At 40.2% G+C, this 20,098-nt stretch overlaps 1 protein-coding gene across 1 annotated transcript in view; it reads left to right on the forward strand.

Moving 5' to 3' along the window:
* Positions 1-20,098, forward strand: part of TSEN15 (tRNA splicing endonuclease subunit 15) — a 96,693-nt gene that overhangs the window by 73,297 nt on the left and 3,298 nt on the right. The window contains exon 8 of the transcript XR_002335966.1: positions 9,577-9,741. The gene's annotated coding sequence lies outside the window, so the exon portion shown is untranslated. The remainder of the gene's footprint in view (positions 1-9,576; positions 9,742-20,098) is intronic.

The following is a 20,098-nucleotide window of genomic DNA, read 5'->3' on the forward strand; positions in this document are numbered from 1 at the left end:
TTGTCTGGGCTGAATCTCAGCTTTGGGCCTGCCTGTCATTTACTGAGAGGTACTACCTATCATTTGCTGTGAGGAAGGAAATAACCAGCCTCTCTCCTGCTGGCCTTGCAGCCCCACCTCGTTCAGTGGTGGCAAGTCTCACCAATCTAAGATACTTATGAAAAGAGAAGACAGGAGACTGGTTTTCCCAACAGGCAGAGCTGTCATCAAGCTCCTTATGGAAAGCTGCAGGAGACAGGGGCTGAAAGGAAAATGAAGGCTGAGTCCCCCTTGTGCCTCAGTGGGAAACAAATCTGACTAGTATCCAGGAGGATGCAGGTTGGATCCCTGGCCTTGCTCAGTGGGTTAAGGACCCAGCATTGCCATGAGCTGTGGTGTAGGTCACAGACGCAGCTCAGATCCCACGTTGCTGTGGCTGTGATTGTAGGCCTGTGGCTACAGCTCCTATTTGACCCCTAGCCTGGAAACCTCCATATGCCTCGAGTGCAGCCCTAAAAAGATAAAAAAAGAAAAAAGAAAGAAAGTAAAAGAAAATGAAGGCTTTAACACATGTGAAAGTTGAAATGATGAAAAGAGTGCCCTAAAAATACATGACCCAGGAAAGGATTCTCTGCCTTCAGGATTAGGCCTCCATTTAGTTACTCATCTTTTTATATGTACTCCCTTCCCACCACACCTCTGCCCTTTGAGCTTACATTTTTGTAAATATTCAAATAGGACAAAAATATGATGAGTAAGACCCTAGCTTTGCCAGAGACACTGCTGAAATATACATGTTGGCTCTCCTTGACTTCTCTGTGTCATTTGAGTTTGGGACCACAGCTTTGGCCTTCAACCCAGGAGCTTTGACTCGGAGTTCACACTCTATCTGTTTTGTTGTATTACATCTGAATTTGATGACTTTGGAGCCACCTGTGCAATTATCGTTAGTCAGTAGTTTCACATGACTATTGCGTGATCACCAGAGTAACACTGACAGTGAGGCTTCAAACAACTGCAGGTTACAGGTGAATGAGTGACCTGAGAACCACATCTGAAACTCACTGCCCACTGCCTCATCACTCCAACCCCACATGGCCAGGGCCAGAACCCTTTCCCCAGACAGCAGCCCCATCACCTCCCATCAATCCTGAGCAGCAGTGGCGTCAGGATAATGCACCTTCCAGCCCTCTGGTGTTCCCAGTGCACCTTGCAGTGGACACGGTGACATACCTGGAGCCACAGAGGCAGAGGGTCCAAGTCATTGGCCTGAATCTAAACAGGTGTAGAATCAACTACAGATGTAATAAATTCATTTGAGTAATAAAATAAATAAATAAATAAAAAATAAAATTTGGTGGGAAAAAAATAAACAAGGTGTAGATTCCATTAACCCTCTCTACCGCTTAGTTAAATCTGGTCCAATTATTTCATTTCTCTGAGCTTCCATTTCCTCAAATGTGAACTTTAATAATGTCTAACCCACAGGATGCTAAAGAACTTAAAATTTTTATTGTTGTATATGAAAGTGCTTTGAAAGTAAAAAGCACTACTCAAATGAGCACAAGGTATTATTCAGTAGTCTGTACTACACATTGTTTTTGTGGAAAAAATAAAACTGAAATATTACATTCACATCTAGCCAATATTTTATAATTAATCTAAATGGAGTATAACTTTAAAACACCGTGAATCACTCTATTGTATACGTGTAACTCACATAATATTGTACATCATCTCTACTTCAATAAATTAGATTCACATCACTTTCATTCATCCATCATCCATCCATCCATTCATTAGACAACCAGTCTGGGCCAGGCACTCTGTCAAGTGCTTGGTAATTATATGATTGTGAATTATATGGGGAATCATTTCTCCATTTATGGGAGAGAACGTTGTAAGCCAATGATCATGCAAATACATTTTAGTTGCAAGTGTTCTAGGTGCCATGAAGGGGAATGCGACTGTAGATACCAGTGGGGGCCATGGAAATGAGCCTTGGTTGAGTTGACTGATGCGAAGCAAGGCCCTTCTAGCCAACAGCAAGTGCAGAGGGGAGGCCTCAAGACAGGAGCGCACGTGGCAGATTCAGGGAGGTCCTCCGGGCTGAAACCAAGGAAGGAGAGGGATTGTGTTGCCAAAATCTGGCAGGCAGATGCCTCCTGGGATTCTCTTATCTTAAAGGGAGCTAAGAAGGGTGAGGTTAGTGGAGGAAATATAAATAGAAGTTGTAAGACTGAGAGAGTGAACTTACTAGAGAAATGTAGTCATATGCCCATGTAAGTTGAGACAGGAGAAATTCATAAAGATTCTAACCTATCAAGTTGTGAGAATTTTTACAGCAATGTTCAGGATTTAGACACAAGCAACATTAATTTTTAATTGTTTAATTGTGATTTCCACTTACACTGTTCTTTTAAACATACTTCTGCATGTTCGTAGTCCATAAACGTGTTGTTTTATGAGCTGTATAGTATTCTATGGTGGTTTCCATCATGGCGTTTTTGGCCCTCATCAGACTTTTGTGCTTTTTCATTCTTTGTAGTTTTTTCCCTTAAAAAGAGCGTGGCTGGGAATATCTGTGTCTTCTTTCGAGTTATTTTATTGGGTTAATTCCCCTTGTGGGTCATTTCTCTGCTGTCAGACGGCCACTTTGATGCTGACCATCTTCTGCTGTGTCATGCTTCACTTGCCCTGCCTGGAGGGAGCAAATTCCCAGGGTACCAGCTGCTTCGGGGAGCGGGGAGCAGGGGGCAGTGGCAGGCAGAGGAGGATTTTCCTCGTTGGGCCTACAGAGAAGACAGGTTGTTGTGGTAACATGTTTTTTCCTCTAGGATGTTGCCTCCATTGAGATTTTTTTTTCTGTACTCAGAACCTATATGGCCCTTAGCCTGAGGACTCACTCACTCTCCTCCCTCACTTTGCTGTTTCCCCCAAGGGCCTGTTAAGTTCCTGATGAGTATTGTATGTGAAACAAAAAGGTGCAAAGGTAGTGGCAATGAATTAAATTGTCATTAGCAAGAAGTGATTATGAGAAGAGGCATAAAATCTCTGTGGCTGAAACTGAAAGTTATAATTACATCATCTAAGGCGAATGGTTCCCCAAGTACCCACATTTTTACTTATTCCTTTATTAAAGATGTCATTCTAAATTTCTAGAGGTGGTTGAGAAATTAGTCAGGGACCAACCCTACCAGGTCAAGCAGGGAAATTCATCCAACAAATATATTTTCCTTGCCTGGTCACAGCTCATCTGCTCATCTAATCCAGCATATCTCTTCAGTATTTTAATTTATTTTTATTTTATTTATTTATTTATTTTTGTCTTTTTGTCTTTTTAGGGCTGCACCCATGGCATTTGGAGGTTCCCAGGCTAGGGGTCTAATCGGAGCTGTAGCCACCAGCCTATGCCACAGCCACAGCAACACCAGATTCAAGCCGTGTCTACAAACTACACCACAGCTCACGGCTTATTTTATTTTTAAAAGTTTAAAATTGAAGTATATTTGATTTACCATATTGTGTTAGTTTCAGGTGTACGCAATAGTGACTCAGTATTTTTGCAGATTATATTCCATTATAGGTGGTTACGAGATAATGGGCCTCCCTATGCCTTGGGGCTTATCTGCTTTATATGCGGTGGTTTGCAGCTGTTAATCCCATACCCCTAATTTGTCCCTTCCCAACCCCCCTCCCCCTTTTGGTAACCACCACAAATTTTTTTTTTATTGTTATTTCCCCAATACAATTTTTTTCCTACTCTACAGTGTGGTGACCCAATTACACATACATGCATACATTCTTTTTTCTCACATTATCATGCTCCATCATAAGTGACTAGACATAGTTCTCAGTGCTACACAGCAGGATCTCCTTGCTAATCCATTCCAAAGGCAATAGTTTGCATTTATTAACCCCAAGCTCCCAATCCATCCCACTCCCTCCCCCTCCCCCTCGGCGACCACAAGTCTATTCTCCAAGTCCATAATTTTCTGACCACCACAAGTTTGTTTTCTGTATCTGTAAATCTGTTGAATGTTTTATGTCTATATTTACTTGTATTATTTTTTAGATTCCGCATATAAGTGATACCACGTAGTATTTATCTTTTGCTCTCTGACTTATGTCACTAAGCATGATATTCTCTAGGTCCATCCACATTGCTGCAAATGGCAGTATTTCATTTTTGAAGGCTAAGTAATATTCCATTTGTGTATGTATATATGTATGTATGTATGTGTGTGTATATGTGTGTGTATATATGTATTCCACATCTTCTTAATTTGGTCAGAAAGTTAATGGAATAAAACAATAACTGAACTTATTTGATTTGGGATAAGAGTAGAGTTTAAGTTCAGTTCTTTGGGAAAAAAAATCTCAATTCCCTGTGTCAAATATAACATCATATAATAATTTAGGCTAAAGTTCTTGAAAACTGGGGAATATGTGCTAAAAGTTTTCTCTATTTTATCAAAGAAAAAGAAGACAAAATTAGAACATAATAACCATAAGAATAATTTATCTTCTTTCTCAAAAAGAATATGTAAGAGGGGAGACAGGCTCCTGATGGAATTTTAGCCATGTCTGTCAGAACCACCATCACTTACTGTCAGTGACATCTGTAGTTAGTAATGATGGCGAGACTATTAACATGCAGCACCTATGGAGTTCTCACTGTGTGCCAGTCATCATGCTTTACAACCTATCCTCTCACCACTGAGGTGGGTTTTGTCAGGATCACAAAGCGGATGAGTGATGGACTCACATTCCCTGCTCTCATCTGTCCTCTAGGCGTGGATATGGTGCCTGGAGGCAGTGCAGGGTAGCAGGACAAGACCATGCCCAGGGTTAGAGCGTGGAGACTTCCTGGTCATGTTAGCCTCTAGTCTGTTAGGTAAGTTTAGGAGAGTCACATAAACTCCTTGAGGTTTTGTTTTCTGTAAAGCAGAAAGAACTGCTGTTTTCTTCTAACTCCCAGTGTGAAGGCATGCTACATAATAGCTGTGAAAGCTTTTTGGCAACCAACCATAAAGTCTTACAAAAGTAGAAAGGACTTATTATTTTGTATGGTGATCCCTATGATGATATGGTAAGATGCTCATATGAGACATGCAGTAGCTGACCCTCGGAAGAGTCAAATTCAGATGTCACATCCAGTGAAGCTGTGCTTCAAAATGAATCACTTGATATGCTAGCATGCTAGGGAATCAGATAATTCACAGCCAGGCAGCAGGAATCATGTATGTCATGCATATGACTTGATGATGTGGTGACGGATGTATTCAAAGCATCACCAGGCTAAGCAGATCTCCTTCTAGGAAAGCTAATGTCTGTGGGAGGTTGCATCTAGCGGCTGCAGGTCAGTAATGGATCATAACAGATCATGAGGTAAATTTTATACGACTGAGGGGTGGAGCAGGAATCAGGGGTTCTTCAGAGTGATCTTGCTAACATTACCCTGACTCAAGTTCTTTCAGTGCCTTGAGCAGTCACCACATCTCAGGTCTTGGTTTCTAGATGATGGGGTACCTTCATAGCTGATCCTGGCAGCAGGGTGTGGAGGCAAGGAAGACATGTCATCCATACTTCATATAATCCCAGTGGACTGGTAGATCTCAAACTCCAGGGAAGCTGCAGTCTCTTAGAATACCTGTCCAAAGGCAGATTTCTGGGTTCCGTTCCCAGAGATCATTATCCCATTTGTCTAGGGCGGGGCCCCAAACCACATTCAGACTCTTAAGTAACCATTGCAGATAATGTATCATTTCCATTTTGGGGGAGGGGGTGGAAAGTAGAAGAGAAGGACCCTGAATGACTGTTATTATAATAAACATTAAAAAGCTAGTATTTACTGAGCACTTGCTACGAACCAGGCACTCTTCTATACATGAACTACTATAATACATAAAGTGCTATATATAAATTAACTCATTTAATCCTCACCATGAGATAAGTAATAATATTTTCTCCGTTTTACAAATAGAGTAATGGAGGCACAGATTGCTTAAGAAGATGCTGGCATCTATGAGATCATGTCTTGGTCTCATAGTAACATGTAAAAATATTAATATCTCAGAAGAACTTTCTAGGAAAAGGTCGATGGCTCAAAACCCACCCTGAGGGAGAGTTATTACTCCTATAGCTTAGGATTCTAATATTAAAATATGTGTCAGCCTGGTAACTTAGGATAAGGATGAAGCTTAGGGAAATTGCTGACTCACAATCTGCTTCACAGTATCCAAACATTGGGACTGGAGACCATGAAGCTCAGTAGTTAAATTTTGTTTATAGAGCCTTGGCCTCTAATGTACAAGTTGCCCTTCTCCCAACCAGCTTTCTCTTTGGTGGAGTCCTTTGAAATGCCGCAGGTCTCATACTTGCCTATCAGGTTTATAGGAGAAGTTTTAAAGCCCCTGCTAATCCAAGTATAATGCTAACCATCTATGGACAGTTAGCTCATTTAATTAGAGCCCATTAAGAATGAAGATGAACTCACTGAACCCTGCATTGACTCTCTGTTAACAAAAGAATTCACTGGAGTTTTCCTTTTCCTTGGCTAAGAAAAGCAAAGAGGCAGGAGCCTTGGAAGACCCTCTCAACTGGTGTCGTTCCTGGGGACAAACAGGCCATCCCAAAGAGAAGGTAGTACTGGAATGGCTGGTTAGAAATGATCTTTCCTGGTCCAATTACATGCCATGATTTAAAGAACCTCGAAGATGGCTGATCATTGCTTAATGTTTTTGAAACTCCAGAGTTCCAGGCCTATATTTCCAAGAGCCTGACTACTCAAACATTCCATTTGATTGCTCTGCCAGCATCCCTTCCCCAAAATGTATCCCACACCAAATCCATCATGCTCCCCACCAAGTGCCTCTTCTCCAGATGAAGCTGTTTCTGTTCCTGATCACACCATTCTCCCAGTCCAGGCTCAGAACCGCAGTCATCTTTGAATGTACCCTCCCTGGATAGTCACAGAGAAATTCACAGATTTTCTCAGCTTTACTTTTGCTCTTCCAACACTCTCATCACTGTCAGATCCCTTCTTACCTCATGGTGTCTGGACCCCCCCTGAAACCTAATATTTTCCTTCTTTGTTCATCCTGTGGCTTCTTCCCACAGTGGCTCTGGGAAATTGAAACCATATCATTCTTGAGCTCAAAACGTCTCCATGCTTTTTACTGCCTACTGAAAGGCTCTGCACCCAATTCCAGTGTGTGTGTGTGTGTGTGTGTTGTCGGGGGATGGGGAGCAGTGGGCAAGGTAGACATTCCACCCACACCACCAAGCAATTCTTGGATGCCAGCTGCATATCCTGTAATTCAACTCAATTTTGACTCACTCTCTACCTGGCAATAGCATCAGATTCCACAGGGCTCAGTCTCACAAGATGTCCCCCACTTCAGATGTCAATTGCAAATCCAGGTTGTCACCTGTACTTCTGACCAGCTGGCTAGAAATCAGGTTTCCACAACCCCATCCTGAGGTCTGATTAATTTTTTAGAGCAGTACACAGGACTCAGGAAACCCGTTGACTCACTAGATCAAAAGTTCATCACCAAGGATATTAAAAGATATGAATCAAGAGCCGTATAAAGAGCTATACAGGGTGAGGTCCCTAACAAAGGTGCTTCTGTGCTCGTGGCGTTTGGGCCAGGCATGGTGGCATGTGAATGTGCTCTGGTTCACCAGTCTGGAAGCTCACCAAAACCTGACCTTGTGAATGTTTCTAGAGGCTTCGTCTTCTAGGCATGATTGATTAAATCACTGACCACGACTGACTGGACTCAGTCTCCAGCCCCTCTCCCCAACCCCAACCTGGAGGGTGAAGAGGTTTAGCCCTCTCATCATGTGGTTGGCTACCATGGCAAAAGGCCCCCATCCTTAGGTTACTTAGAGCCTTCCTTATTAACATAACAAAATGTACCTTTATTACTCTCAATATTCAGGAATATTCAAGGATTTTAGGAGCTCTGTGCCTGAAACAAAATGAAGGGCATATGTATATTTCTTACTGTAAATAGCAATATCACACCTACTAAATAAAGTTCAGATTTACAAAATTCAAAGTCAGATGTACAAGACCTCCCATGATTTTACTCTGAAATTTGTCTAGCTTTGCTTCCTAATAGTTATTTTAAATGTTTTGTTGACTGGGGACAGGAGGCACAATGCCTAGGATTCAGAAAATGTTTTTGTTTCTTTTAAAATCAAAACAAATGAATATTATCCAGCTTGGATTCTATTCACATTTATACCACCACTGTTATTGAACACAATTTTAAATATCTTTTTATGAAGGAAGGAGTTAATGAAAAAAATACCTAGGGTCCTTAAAAGTTATAGTGCAACCCTGGCTTTTCATTCATCCAACCAGTAAATATTAATTAAGCTCCTACTGTTTTTCAGGCACTGAGCAAACAGATGTGAGAGCTCTGTTATTAGAGACTTTAGATGCTGTTAGACACTTAAACAAAGATATTGACAAAATGATTATAAGCTATGATATGATTTAAAAGAGGGGCACCGAGAGAGATAACATTGGCAAGAAGGAGTCCTGCTTGCAGAGGTGGTGGTCAGATTTTCTGAGGAGTTGACATAATCTGAGTTGAAGGATAAGGAGCTAGTCATGCACAGAGAAGCAGAAGGAGCATTCCAGCGTAATCCCCGGATGAGACTTGGGAATCTGTGCCATTGCTGTTTTCTGAATGCTCTTCATGAAGGAGCTCCTGGTTTTGGTGACATCCTTTTCAGATGACAAAACTAAAACAATTTAGCCAGAAGTTTGATGTCCTTCATTCAAGGGAAGACAGTGCATGAACTGGAGAAGTACAGGGATCTGCCAGGGGGCTTGGGGGGAAGAGTGAGTTCTACAGAGCATTGGAAGAGGCAGCATGGAACAAGGCATGATTGGCTAGGAGGTCTGAGATTTCTGATAGGGCTAGCAGGTCCCATCTCAGGGTAAGGGAAGCCAGCTAAAGCTGAGTTGGAGGGTTGGGATTGGTGTTTGTTAAGTTTCCTGGATGGTGAGGTATTTCCTGTAAGTGCAGACTGACTTAGGTTTAGATCCATGATGTGGGCCAGGCCACTGGGGTGGCCTCTTGTTTTGTGGGTCCCAAAGTATGAATTAGTTGTATCATCCTCGAACACAATTTAAGCTCTCTTATTTCCAAGGTTTTGTTCATACCACACCCTCTTCCTAAAATTTCTTCTTCTCTGCCTCCCTTTCTCTACTTTTCAAAACCCAGTTCATACTGCAAGGTCTAGTTCAGATGCCACCACCCAGCCACTGCCTCTAGAAGACCTCCTCTAACCACAGCAGCTGAAATGATCTTGGGCTCCTTTGAATCCCCAGCTCACTAGGGGGATTCAAAAATACGCTGCCTCTTTCTTTTATATCCCCCTTATCTATACTACTTGCCGGGACATTTCTTGTAGGTAAACATTGTTTCACAGCTTAGCGTTCCTTGAAATACCTCCATGGTGACCCTCACATAGTAGCAATTTAATGAAAATTTCTGGGTACGGGAAAAGTGAATCATTCCAAGGCAGACTGTGTCTTAAAATTGTGTTCCTTTATTTCCTTTTGCATACCAGGAACCCTGATGTTGGCCATGAGACCTTGCACATTTAAAATGATGCTGAGAGTGAAGGAGAATGATAAGTGAACTCAGGAAGACATGATGGCTTCTGCAATGACACTCATAGATGAAATACAGAATCCAGCTCCAACTCTTAGGATTGGAAACTAAGCACAAACAAGTAAGCAAGAAAAATGAGCGTATGTGTTGCAGGGGTGGGGTTGGGGGGGGTGTAGGCTTGGGGTGCTGGTGGGGAACGTTTGCCATAAATGTAAAGATTAAAATCTCCATGCTGCTGATGGGACAGAAATATAGGCTTTTTACATGAGGATTCTTCTGTTTTTCTTTTGTGTGCCTCTGTTAAAAAAATTTAATGGGAAGCCAGTCTCCAAAGATTTTTACACAATCTGGGAGTCCATGGGTAAGATTAAGAGCTTGGTGTTGTAGATGGTTCCCCAGCAGGCCATGGATGTAGATCAGAGCCCTTGTGGTGAACTGTCAGGCTGGGTAAAGCTGTAAACAACACGTTAATGGGCTTGGTGTGGAACAAGGCAGTGGACTAGTAGCACACTAGGGAGACCAGAAAACCATTTTCCTACAGAGCACATGTGTTTTAAAAATGTGTGTCATCTTTTTGGTTGCTGGCTTCTTAGAAGAATATGGCAAGCTGGAGATACTCCATTCTATCAGTCAGAACTGCGAAGGAATCAGAGCACAATGCCAAGGACAAAGTGAAAAATGAAATCAGAATAGCGGGAACTGAGCGGATGGACTGGGTCCCAGGAAATGTTTTGACCAACTGGTTTTAAGTTTGAGTTTTAACAAGAAGTTAAGATGGGGAAGGATGGGGTAAAAATATCACCTCGTCTCTAAAGGATCAGAGTCACTTATTGAAGCACTTTGGCTTAAGAAGTGATATAGTATTGCTTGTGTGATGAAAAAGTGGGGGACAGGGGGAAGCCAAGCTTCCTGGGCCTGGGAAGTGATTCAGGAAAAGGGCCCCCAGGGCTCTACTTTAGGGACTCTGGCTTGGGCTGTGTCTTTTCTGTCCCCTGGTTGTCAGTTGTTCATTTGTTCACCGACTATTTATTGCTGGCATACTAAATGCAGATGCATAAAGTAGGCAAAAATCTCTTCCCTCATGGATCTTACTTTCTAAAGGATCAATATATTCTTATATTCCAAAGATTCTAAAGACAGTCTTTAGATAGAGTGTCAACTAACGATAGACAATAAAAAATATGGAAGAAAATTCATAGTATGTCAGATGGTGATACGTGGTATGGAGAAAATAGCACTTGAGCTGGGACAACCATCTTGTGCCCTCAGATAGCAGTGCTCCTGGTCCTCAGCCTCAGACCAGGACTTAGACCCTCAGCTCCCCTGGTTCTCAGGTCTTCATAGCTGGATACAGCTACCCCACTGGCTTCCATTCTCCAACCTGCAGAGAGGACAGTGGGACTTGTCCTCCATAATTGTGTGAGCCAATCTCTAGAATAAATTTCCCCATATATATATGAAGGGTGTGTATATCCTATTAGTTCCATTCCTCTGAAGAAACCTCACCCTGGATCATGACCCTTGTCTCCCCATTTTGCTCACCCGTTGGTGTAATGTCTTCTACCATCTGCTGCCAGCACTTCTCACCACCTCCCCTCTGAGACCCCATAGTCCAAGCCACCATCATCCCCCTTTCTCTTTTTTTAAAACAGCTTCTTTGAGATAAAATTGCATACTGTAAAATACACCTGTTATATATGTACAGTTCAGTGATTTTTAGTAATCATTTAGTAGCAGAATTGTGTAACCATCATCACAGTTTTAGAACATCTTTGTCACCCTAAAACATTTCTTTATGTCTATTTGTGATCACTTCTGCTTCCATTTTCAACTCAGGTAACCACTGCTCTGTTTTCTGTATCTATAGATTTGCCTTTTCTGGACATTTCAAATGGAATCATACAATATGTAGTGTTTTGTGTGTGGTATCTTTCATTTAGCATGTTTCTGAGGTTCATCTATGTTGTAGCAAGCATTGGTAGTTTTCTCCTTTTCACTGCTGAATAGTATTCCATTGCATGGACATACTACATTTGTTCATCATTTCATTAGTTAGTGAAGGATTGTTTCAAGCTTTTGGCCATTGTGAATAATTTTGATATGAACTTTAATATGTAAATCTTTCTGTGGATATATGCCTGTATTTCTCTTATGTAGATATCTGGACGTGGAATTACTAGGTCATAAAAATATATTTAATTTTATAAGAAGCCACCAAACTGTCTTCTAAAGTGGCTCTACCATTTTTCATTTCCATAGATATAAAGGTTCTAATTTTACCACATCCTCACCAATACGTGTTATCTGTCTTTTTGATTATAGCCATTGTAGTGGGGTAGGGTAGTATCTCATTTTGATTTTAAATTACATCTCCTGATGATTTAATGATGTCAAGCATCTTTTTATGTGCTTATGAGATCTTCCTCTATTTTCTTTGGTGAAACGTCTATTCAAATATTTGGGCCATTTTTATTCTTTTTTTTTCTAATTTTATTTTTAGGGCCGTACCTGTGGCATATGGAGGTTCCCAGGCTAGGGGTCAAATTGGAGCTGTAGCTGCTGGCTTACACCACAGCCACAGCAATGCCAGATCCGAGCCATCTGCAACCTACACCACAACTCATGGCAATGCCATATCCTTAACCCACTGAGTAAGACCAGGGATCAAACCTGCATCCTCATGAATGCTAGTCAGATTCATTTTCACTGAGCCACAATGGGAACTCCTTTGGCCATTTTTAAATTGGATTGTTTATCTTCCTATTATTGAGTTACATGGGTTATTTATATATTCTGGATATAAGTCCTTTATCAGACATATGATTTACATGCTTTTTCTCCCAGTTTGTGCTTTTCCCCCTTTTATTTCCCTAATTATGCCTTTTACAAGAGCAAAAGTTTTGACTTTGATAAAGTCCAGTTTATCATTTTTTTCTCTTATAGATCATTTTTGATGTCACATATAAGAACTCTTTGCCTAATCCAATGAGTGTCATTGCATTTTTTCCTTATGTTTTCTTCTAGAAATCTTACATTTGTACTTCTACATTAAGTCTGTGATCAATGTTGTGTATTTTTTGTGTATGCTGTGAAGTTAGTGTCTACATTTTTTATTTTTAATTTTTTTTCCCATACAAATGCCAGCTGTCTCAGCCCTGCTTTTTGGAAAGACTGCCTTTCCCCTATTGAATTGCCTTTTTGTCAAAAATCAATTGACCGTAAATGTGAAAGTTTGTTTCTGGACTCTTACTTCTGTTCCATTGATCTATGTGATTGTCCGACACCAATATCACCTTGTCTTGATTGCTATACCTTTATGGTTAAGTTTGTTATTGGGCAATATAAGTTCTTTTTTCTTCTTTTTCAAGATTGTTTCAGATACTCCAGATTCTTTGCACTTTCATGTGCATTATAGACTGAACTTAATCAACTGATACAAAAAAAGCCTGATGGCAATTTTATAGGGATTATGTTAAATCCATAGATCATCCTGGGCAAATTACATCTTAATAATATTGAGTCCTCACTTCCTGAACACGGAATGTATCTCCATTTATTTAACAGCACTTTGCGGTTTTCAGGGTACAAGCCCTGTCTTGCACTTCCTTTGTTAACTTGATTCCTAAATACTTTATTCTTTTTGATGCTGTCGTGAATGAAATTCATTTCTTAATCTCATTTTTGGATTGTTCCTTGCTAACCTGTAGAAATACAATCGATTTTTGTACACTGATACTGTATCTTGTTTATTAGTTCTAATAGGTATTTTAATGTGAGGATTTCTCAGAATTTTCTACATACAAGGTCATGTTGTCTATGAATAAAGTCAGTTTTACTTCTTCCATTCTAATTGGTATACCTTTAATTTTTTTCCTTGCTTTAGTAAACTGATTAGAACTTTAGTGCAATGTTGAATAGCAGGAGGAAGAGTGACCATCCTTGCTTTATTCCTAATCTTAGTGGAAAAACATTCACCCGTGAATCTCTTTGGGCATAACTTTGTCATTATGGGAAAGTTTTAAATGACAAACCAATTTTTTTTCCTTGTTATGGATCTATTCAGATTTTCTCTCTCTTCTTGAGTCAGTTTAGGCAATTGGTGTCTTTCTAGAAAATTTTTCCATTTTGCCTAAATTGTCTAATTTGATAAAGAGTAGTAGTTCATAATATTCACTTATAATCTTTAATTTTTTGCAAGGATGGAAAGGGTTGCCACTGTTTTGCAGTGGAGGGAAGTGATTGGGAATTTATATCTTCTCTTTAAATTTCTTGGTCATTCTAGCTAAAGATTTATCAATTTTGTTGATCTTTTCAAGGAGCCAATTTTGGTTTCATTGCTTTTTTCTACTGTTTTTCTGTTTTCTACTCTACCCTTTGTTATTTCCTTTGTTATATGCTGTCGTGAATGGACAGCTTTAGATTTTGTTAGCTCTTCGATGTCTAGTTTCTTATGGTTGATGTTTAAGTTATTGATTTAAGATATTTCTTCTGTTCTAATGTAGGCATTTATAGCTACTTATTTCCCTCTAATTAGTGCTGTAGCTGCATCTCATAAATTTTGATATGTTGAATTTTCATTTTCATTCAGTTCAAAATATTTTTAAAAATTTCCTTCTGGTGTTTTTCTCTTCTTTGACAAGTGGGTTCTTTAAAAGCATTTTGTTTAATTTCCAAGTATTTAGTAATTCCCCAAACTTCCTTCTGTTGTTGACTTCTAATTTAATTGCATTGTAGTTAGACAACACACTCTGTATGATTTTAAACCTTTTAAATTCATTGAAACTTGTTTTGTAGCCTAACATATGCTCTACTCTAGAGAATGTTCTATGTGGGTTTGAGAAGAATGCCTATCTACTCTCATTGAGTGGAATGTTTCACTTCAATAGGTCAAGTGTTCTTAAGTCTTCTATTTGCTTTCTGATTTTCTAATTGTTCTGTCAATTATTGAAAGCGGAGTACTATAATTTCCAACTATCATTTTTGAACACTATGATACATTTCTTTAGGTTATTGAAATAATTTAGCCCTCCCTGCTTTATTTTTTTCAGTAGGACTTATCATCATCTGACCTAGTGTGTATTGTACTTATATGCTAGAATATATAGGTCCCATGATGGTGGGGATTTTGTCATTTTTTTAATTAGTGCTGTATCTGTAGCCCCTGTAACAGAGCCTGACACATACCAGTCACTCATGTTATTTGCTGGATGAATAAATACATCACTGAACAAATAGTACCTGCTGTTCTCTTGGATGGGTGCAAAACTCCTCGACCTACCATTCGAAGGAGACCTGCAGTGGGTCCATACCAGTGGAATATTGAGATGGATTGGCCATAGGGAGAAACTCTCCCTCTCCCCTCATGTTTTTCCTTTGTGTTTATCTCTCCTTACATTTTCTAAGGAGACATCAAAGTAACAGGACTTGACGACCAGGACTGGGTGTAGATCTTGAGAAAATAGGCTACTGTGCTTGATTTTGATCCAGGCTATTTGGCTGCCTTCTCCAAGCAAAGGAACTCTTTTGGCATCATGTGGCCCTGTGCAGCTCACTGGGGGTTAATTTCCAAGTGGAGAGGACAAGGAGGGGCTGAAATTCCAGAGTAATAAACAAAGCAGCTTTCCCTACATCTGTGCTTTTTCCCCCTTAACCTGAGAAAGGCAACCATCAAAGGCCGGTTGAAGGTGGATGTTCATGATTCCAGACAAACATCATTCCGTCTTCGCATGATTGACACTGTCTACTCAGATGTATATCTTGATGTAGTTCTGAAATTTTGTTTATCCTGCTTTGAAGGGCTGTATTATACAAGAGGAGGAAAGAAAACCTAGCATGTAATATTTACTGAGCATTTGGCATATGAGAGCAAGATATTTTACATGTATCGAGTACATTTTATATTTCATGTATCTATATGTTTAATCAGTTAAAAATAAAAGATTGAGGGAGTTCCTGTTGTGGCTCAGCTGAAATGAATCTGGCTAGTATCCATGAGGTTGCAGGTTTGATCCCTGGCCTCACTTGGCAGGGTAAGGATCCAGTGTTGCCATGAGCTGTGGTGTAGGTCATAGGCGTGGCTTGGAGCCCACGTTGCTGTGGCTGTGGTGTAGGCTGGTGGATGTAGCTTTGATTCGACTCCTAGCCTGGAAACTTACATATGCTGTGGATGCAGCCCTAAAAAGCACAAGTAAAATAAAATAAAAGATTGACTAATGCTTTACTTTTACTCATTAAATTTAGGCCTAAGTTTTGTAAACCATTCATATAGGATGTGTATAACCAACTGGAGCTCAGCAGAGAGGTCTGGGCTGGAGACCACAGTTTGGGTATCATGTATAAATACATGATAATTAAAGCCATAGGGATGGATTATATGCTCTGGAGAGTGAGAAGAGGTGAGATCCTGGCTCAAAACTATGAGATATTTAATTTTTAATGGCTGAGTAGAAGATGATGAACCTGAAAAGGCAGAGAAGGAGCATCCAGAGAGGTCAGAGGAAAACTGGGAGGATGTTATATACAGGAAGGTATATGTCAGCTTTCTGAAAGCTTGCAATTCTCATGACACACCTTGCTTTGGAGACTCTAACTCTTAGTAATTACCCGTCATTTAATTAAAAATTATCATTAAATGGGTGATCCTGAAATTGTTCTTGACTCTAAATAAATACTCAGCCAGAGGTACCTACAACACTGGGAGGATGGAGATTTTTGCATTCTTAAGATGCTATGTCTTCATCAGTATTATTTAATTCTAATTCTTGCATCCCCCTCTAAGTGTGCAATATTCTTTCTTCATACCCTAGTGTGTGTCTATGGATTTTTGGCATTCTAGTGGTAAATTTGAATATTTAATGTAAGTGAAACATGATGACAGACATTGTACAAATAAAGTTGAATTATTTTTGCAGCTTTCTTAGGAATGAGATTATTTCTTATTTTTGAGTTTAATGCTTGTGACATTAAATTCCCAATGAATTTTTATTTTATTAGCTTTAGACTCAGCAATAAATTTATTTTGTTCATTCACTCACTCACTCATCCATCAAATGTATGTTACATGCCCACTATATGCCAGACACTGGGTGTGTTACGACACATCAGGTGTGATTCTCAAGCTTTGGTATGCATTGGAACCACCTGAAAACTTGTTAAAAATACATATATCCCCAATGCCTACCCTCATAGTCAGTAGGTCCAGAGCAGTTTCTGGGAATCTCTGTTTAATAAACTCTCTGTGTGCTTCTGATACATAACAAAATTTGAAAACTATTGTTCTATGTAAAAAAATTGGTGAAAAACTTAAATGTAATAAAATGTAATAGGTGTTAAAGTATACACAGGGTAGAGTGAATATTAAATTTTATTATGTTTGTGTGTGTATATATATAGCAGTAGACTCTACACTCAACAATATTACTGTAATTTTCAGCTGTAATGGAATTTTCTGTTTGGGCTTTAAAGCCTTAGCAATGTGGTTTATTTTCATTAATATTATGGAAAATTTTAATGTCCTTATAAATGATCAAAAGGGTAAGAGAATGCTGTAAACACATAAATAGCATTATATCCATGCATATAACTTCCTTTGATAATGAGGAAAGCATCTGGCAATTCCTTCTTAAACGGTAGGGAGCATATTCCACGGCCATTACAGGACTGGTCCTCTCATAAATGAAAGGGTTCTGTCCTCTTCTTTTCCCCCTTTGTCTCCTAGGCTCCTTTACCGCCTGTTGACACAAACAGCATTAGAGGATTCTTAGCAGTTTCTAAATCCCCAGCAACAGAGCAAAGTGCAAAACTCTGGGTCTTGCATTGAGGGAAACAAGCTTTCTTTTAAAGAATAATTGGCAGTTTCTTCTTAAAAGGAGGCACTCATTCACTGTGCCATTCACAAGGAAAATTAGGCTGTGAGGGATGGATCAACTCCACTTTTATTGTTGGGAATCTGCAATGTCCTTTGATGATAAGACTTAATAGGAAGGAATATAGACTAGAAGCAACTATTTAACAAATCTGACGCAACATAGAGTGAAAAATGCACAGGAAGTTTGAAAGAAGTCCTAGAATTTCTTCAAAATGGTGCTTCAAATTGTCTCCTTTTCTGTCAAAGTAGCTTCAAGAAGTGTGACATGGTGTTTCTGATCATCAGAATTCTTGAGTTTCCTCTCCTTCCGGGAACACAGATAAACCCCACTTCTAGCCTCCTTTGCTTTCTACCTATGGTCACATGACTAAGTTCTAGCCAATGGAATGTGAGTGGAAGTGATGTGGTATAACTTCTTCTAGGCTTGACTCATAACAAATTCCCACCGTGGTTCTCCATGCACCTTTCTGTCTGCAGGATGGTGACGCCCAGGCAACCTTGAAAGCCTGGATTGAAAATTCCAGGGCCTCTGTCAGCCTGGGTTCTTGAATAAATATATACCCCCCCCCCACCCCAATGCCAATGGACTTCACTAGAGAGAGAGAGAGAAACTTTCACCCTGCTAAGCCTCTGAAATGTTGGGGGTTTGTTTGTTAGCCCACTTTAACTAATGCAGGATATAAGAATGTAGGCAAGTCTATACCATGAGACCAGGTACTGCCTGTTATTTCTGGAGCCAGAGCCCTGAACATAGTCCTATAATTCTCTTGCAGAGGTTGCCTTTACCACTATCCTCACCAAGAAACTTCTGTAGAAAAGACTGCCCTGGGAGTTCCTGCTTTGGCTCAGCAGTCATGAACCTGACTAGTATCCATGAGGACATGGTTTTGATCCCTGGCCCCACTCAATGGGTTAAGGATTCCGACATTGCCATGAGCTGTAGTAATGCTCAGATCTGGCATTGCTGTGGCTGTGGTATATGCTGGCAGCTGCAGATCTGATTTGACCCTAGCCTGGGGACCTCCATATGCTACAGATGCAGCCCTAAAAAAAAAAAAAAAAAAAGAGTGCTCTGGCTTTCAGAGGTTAGTTCTGTCAGGAGTATTATAGTTCTACAAGGATATTTCAAAGCCAGCATTTCTCTTGGTCTTTGGGATGTGGTCTTAGCAGCATACAAAGTGTAAAATATACAGAAATTCAAGTTCCAGATTTTGGAGAAAACAGAATTGAATAGAAGGAAACCAGAGACACAGCCGCAATGGAGCACAACATGCATGCAGAGAGCCAGAGCACAGGACCAACTTGCAGGCCCCTTAACTGCACTTGCCACAGACTGGCAGGTACTGTCATTAAAATTTAAGAGACAATGCTCCTGGTTTTTAAAAGTTTTACTGTATGGAAGTCAGATGGTGAATTTAACAGTGTTCAAAGTCCTAGTCCGTACCAGTTATGAAAAGAGAGATTTGCCTTCTCTTTTAAGGTAATGACTGAGCCCCTTCCAAAGTGTCTTCTCCCTTCCACAGAAGCCAGCTTTTCACACACCAATACCCAGCCCACAGGGATTGCTTTCCACTGGGTAGCAGTTTATGGCGTCACCCATTCCAAATACAATCTTAGTGAATATAGAAACTATTTAAGGAGTCCCATCGTGGCTCAGTGGTTAATGAATCCGACTAGGAACCATGAGGTTGAGGGTTTGATCCCTGGCCTTGCTCAGTGGGTTAAGGATCTGGCATTGCTGTGAACTGATCCCACGTTGCTGTGGCTCTGGCATAGGCCAGTGGCTCCAGCTCCGATTAGACCCCTAGCCTGGGAACCTCCATATGCCGCAGGAGCGGCTCAAGAAAAGGCAAAAAGGCAAAAAAACAAAAAACAAAAAAACTATTTAAGTGTTTGCAACCTGACTTTATTTTTAATTTCAGCTTGGTTTTTATCCAAAATATTCTTCCAAGCCTCAAAGCCTTTAGCCATTTTAGGTACCTCTCTCCTTAGTCCATTAAGTAAAATAGCCACCATCCAAGCAATAGTTATTCTGTACCAGGCACTGTGCATGGCCTTTATATACCTTATGTTCGTTAATCTTCACATGAGATGGGTATTATTATTATTATTATTATCCCATTTTGCATATGAAAAAACCGAGGCAGTGAAAGGTTAAATACCTTAACCAAGCTCACATGACCAGTAAGGAGCAAAACAAGGGTTCAAACCAGAGCCTTTACCGTTGTACTCTACTGCCTCTACTTCCATTTGATTTTTTGCTCATGGAAGACACTTCTTGGGAGAGTAGTTGATCCTTCAGAAAGACCAATAAATCAATTCCAGTTCATCAGAATTTCTCTGCATTTTTTTTTCCATTCCAGCACTTGTGGAATTTGGGAACCTCTTATCATGGTACCTGTGTTCACTCCTAGGTACCTCCCTTCTCTAAGTCTTAGCAGCTCTCTGGAATGGTGAGATCCTGGGGCTGTTGCCACAGTCTTCTGGAAAAGAGAAGCTTCTTGGCTCCAGCACACTCTTAAAGCTCGGGAGAAGAGCTGCACTGTGGGGCCAATCTGTCACTGTGTCTATATTTAGCACCATCTGCCAGGAATATTTCAAACTGCCTATT

The sequence above is a fragment of the Sus scrofa genome, chromosome 9 (assembly GCF_000003025.6).
Source record: "Sus scrofa isolate TJ Tabasco breed Duroc chromosome 9, Sscrofa11.1, whole genome shotgun sequence".
NCBI lineage: Eukaryota > Metazoa > Chordata > Mammalia > Artiodactyla > Suidae > Sus > Sus scrofa.